Here is a 5,000-nt window from a genome sequence, read left to right as displayed (position 1 = left end):
TTTAAGACGAAAAGCTACTAATGAGATTTGCTGTTTATAATTACAAAACAAGATGTGTATTTGTGTGTGTGTGTTTTTGTGTATGATTGTGTGTGTTTATGCATGTGTAATAACATCATATTTTTGTATAGCTAAAATGTTCTCAAATGACTGAGAGCTCTTAAATAATTTCTTATTATCTATATTGTCAACATATTCTGGGAAAGTTAACCTAGCTGGAAAAGCTACCTAGTACAATTCATGGAGATCCATTGGGAAAAGCAACCTAGTTAAAACACAAAAAAAAATAAAGATAATAAAAATATATTTAAGAGATATAACCAAAATAAGAATCCGGGGATCTTCAGAAGTTCAAACTTGGGCAAATGTTTTTGTAATTTTCAGATGAAAAAAATAATTTGCCTCGTTTCATAATTTATGTATTACCGTATGTTAAAATTTATGACACTGTATTCTTTTCTTATTTATCATCTTTACTTTTTATGTTTCTTTTAACAACTGATATGTATTTAATATTGGGACATTTATACTTTTACCATTTTGCTTTTTATGCTACTGTTGATTTTGAGAAATAATTACTATAATACGAAAGCTAATAAAGACTAATAACATACAAACTATGAAGAGAGTAATATATACTCTCAACTCTTAGCATTCATTCCATATATTGTATATATGTTTACACACAAACAAACTTATATATATATATATATATATATATATATATATATATATATATATATATATATATATATATATATATATATATATATTAATATATCCTACTGTACTTATACCTGTCAAATTCAGGTGTTTTGTACTTAGAATTGAAATCAACCCATCTTCACCATCGTAGCTAATTGGTAGTTTGTTACTTGGCATTCAATTAATGATAAATTTTGCACATTTAGACGTGTTTTTCATATTCAAATAAGCCATATATATTTTTGATACATTAATGACAAAACCTTTAGTAGTGTGCATCGGGCTATTTTTTATAGAGTCCTGCATTGTTATGGAGTTCCTATTAAATATGTGAATTCAATTAAGGCTGTACATGAGCATAGCAAGTGCACATTCAATGTTAGTGAAGTCTTATCAAATGAATATCCAGTGAGCAGTGGAGTAATCCAAGGGAATGTGTTGTCACATACTGTATACTGTTTATCCTCCTCATGGATTTTTAATGCAAAAAAACAAGTGGTGATGGTGGAGAAGAATTGGACTGGATTAATAAAAGGAAATTAGCCAACCTTGGTAATCCTGATGACGATTTCCATGTTAGCAGACCACAGCAGGATTTGCAATGCTTTTTTACCAAAATGCATGATAACATCAGATGTGGATTGGCTAAAGATGAATAAAAGAAAGACAGAAATGATAAGAAGGAAATACTCAATGGAAGATGAAATCCCATTGAAATGAGAAAATTTAATGATTTAGAATCATTTAAGCCATTAAGAGCTATAATCACTAATGCAGCGTCCTTAGAATATGAGTCTAATGAAAACTGAAAAAAGAAAACAATCAGGCAATTTGCCACATTAAGTAAATTTTAGAAATCAAGTCGCCTGAAATTACATATAGAAATTAGGGCAAATGACACTTTAGAGAGTTGGTGTTACTGTATGGTCATGAGTCGAGGTATGACAATGAAACAATATCCAACCAATTTTGTAGATATGAGAAAGGCCCCAAGAAGAATATTGGGGTTTAAATGACAGGACAAGACTAGAAATGAAACTATGAGATAGATTACTCGAGTGCCATATGTGGATGTGATTATGGTAAGGGGTAGATGGAGATTATTTGGGCATGCTCTTCACCATCATTAAAAGAGACTAGTTCACCAAAGTTTTACTGGGTTCCACAAGGCACTTGAAGATCGAGGCCTACATGGATTATGGAGCGTGAAGTACGAGATGATGAATGGAGAAGTATTGATTTGAAAGTTCAAAATAGAAACAAGTGGAAAAATCTAACTGAGGCCCTCTGTGTTAATATGCGTAGATGATTATGATGATGATGATGATAACGACGACCATGATGATGATGATGATTATTATTATTATTATTATTATTATTATTATTATTATTATTATTATTATTATTATGTAAGAAACATATACAGTTGGAAAAGCAGGATGTTATAAGACCAAGTGCTCATAAAGGGAAAATGTCCCTGTGAAAAAAAGAAATATAGAAACGGAGAATTGTGTGCCCAAGCGTACCCTAGGTATGATAACTCTAACCCGACACAGTGGAAGACTAGTGCAAAAGCTTTGGTACTACCCTAGACCAGAAAGCAATGATTTGATTTTGAAGTACCCTTGTCCTAGAGGAGCTCCTCACCATATCCAAAAGAGTCTCTTCTACCCTTACCAAGAGGATAGTAGCCACTGAACAATTACAGTGTAGTAGTTAACCCCTGGACTGAAGAAATCTTAGAGTTGTCAGGAGTTTAAAATAAGGGGACTTGTAAGGAATAGGCTATACTTTTCAGTATACGTGTGGCTCAAGGAAAAGTGAGCCGTCACCAGAGAGGGATCATACGTGATAATTCATGGGAGGTCATAGGCCCCAATACTTCTCTTGATCTAGTATCTTAACCGTTTGCGTGTTTCTTGGCTAATCCACAAACAAAACACACACACGCACAGACACGCACACACACACACACACACACACACATATATATATATATATATATATATATATATATATATATATATATATATATATATATATATATATATATATATATATATAGAGAGAGAGAGAGAGAGAGAGAGAGAGAGAGAGAGAGAGAGAGAGAGAGAGATGCATGTATATATATATATATATATATATATATATATATATATATATATATATATATATATATATATATATATATATATATATATATATATGTGTGTGTGTGTGTGTATATATATACCGGTATATATATATATATATATATATATATATATATATATATATATATATATATATATATATATATATATATTTAAATACATATGTATATATATGTATATATATAAACGATGTGTGCAGATATGCACGTATGTGTGAATGTGCACGAATTTGTTCTTCTTCCCCACTGTTATCCCTACATTTAGGGATCAGTTGTCTGATGCGCCATCTCCAATACCTTGTACCAAAGGCATCCTCTTCCACCAAACCTCGTCTCTCCATATCTTCATTTACCTTAATCTCACTATCTAATTCTCTGTCTCCCTCTTTGATATTCTCCCCGTAACAGGTTCTTCCCAGGTGCTTGTCACTCCCTCCAAACCATCCATCCACTACAGGTGCCCACACCATCGCAGTTGTGACACTATAGTCCGTTTCTTTTAGCGATGCATATTTGCACCGACTCGCGGCGGTGCCCTTTTAGCTCGGAAAAGTTTCTGGTCCGCTGATTGGTTGGACAAGATAATTCTAACCAATCAGCGATCAGGAAACTTTTCCGAGCTAAAAGGGCACCGCCGCGAGTCGGTGCAAATATGCATCGCTAAAATAAATGGACTATAGTATCATCTTGTAATGTTTACTATGCCTGGCATTCTTCATATATGATCAATTTCCCAATCTTTCAAGAATTGACATCCCGTAATCCACTCCAGCATTCTTATCTCTGTTCTTTCAGGATTTGTTTCAGCTTCACGTATTAAAGACCAAGTTTCTGATCCACACATTAACAAAGGTCTTATTACTGTGCTATAGATCTTGACTTTTACCTTGATTGGCATTTTTTTACCACATACCACTCCTTCTAAACCCTAATAGTTTCTTCGTGCTTCTTTTGTCCTTTTCTCAACTTCAGCCTTATATCCTCCCCACTGATTTATAGTACTGTAGATCCATTAAGCCACCTCTTTCCAAAATCTCTTGCCACTGTACCATTCAGTAATCACCAAATTATATGCATATATCAACTCCCACAGCTATTCATTTCTGATACGTTCGCTTAACACATCCAAGATTAGGACAAAGGAAAATGTGCTTTATGTTGACCCCTGGGTGTAATTCAACACTAACTATTTTCTGATTTGGTCTAAATACTTTTTTTTTCGTTCAATTTTTCTAATTTCAGTTTAATATGTTCGCTCATAAAAAACAAACAAAAAAGAAACTACCCATCCAATTGAAGTTTATTTCATTAGTTAACGAACGTTCTGCCTTCTTTTCATATAAATTTTCGTTTATATGGAATGATAAGGAGTATAATGAAAATATTGATAGCAAATACGCGCTAAACAAGGTTCAATCATTTTTTTTCCGCATTACTAATTAAATCATTACGTTTTCCACGTATACCGTGATAGAGGCCAATTAAATATGTCCATTGTGGATAAGTTTATACCTTAATTATATTTTCAAATGCTAAGGAATAAGAGAATTTTTTCGAGAATGAACTGTACTTGAAATTAAAATATAAGATCCGAAAAAGTTGAAGGAAACATTAAAAGTAGACATGTTAAAAACATTGAACTATCTTACTTCATACAAGCCACCACTTAGTCAGAGAGAACGTCCATGTGAATGAGAAATGATTACATAACTTACAAAAATATGGAGTACAGAGGTTCCACACGTGACAAAACCGAATCTTCCGCCGAAATGTTTCAAAACATATTCTACCATCCTCACCGAGCGAAAAGTATGTCCCATTGAATTGGACATATAATACCCGGAATTATCTTTCGTTATTTTCTTTTCCTTCTTCTCCGTTATTTTTTGTTCAGTTTACCATCGATTTTCTTTTCTATCTAACTTGAGTCAGTTATTTCCGATCACATTTAAAGAATTTTATTGTTATCGCCATCGAGAGGGAGATTGCTAGGGATGTTTTCGCTCCTGCCGCGAAAGATCTAAGGGATCCAATTGTTCTGGATTATAGTTACTTGGTTGCACGGGTATGTATGAAATATAGTTTTTAATCTTTATAAGGTATTGTGTGCATTTTATCTTTTATATACTTCCATTCACAAAAG

Source organism: Palaemon carinicauda, chromosome 6 (assembly GCF_036898095.1).
Source record: "Palaemon carinicauda isolate YSFRI2023 chromosome 6, ASM3689809v2, whole genome shotgun sequence".
Lineage (NCBI taxonomy): Eukaryota > Metazoa > Arthropoda > Malacostraca > Decapoda > Palaemonidae > Palaemon > Palaemon carinicauda.
The sequence above is the reverse complement of the archived record's forward strand: the minus strand, read 5'-3'. Positions refer to the sequence as shown.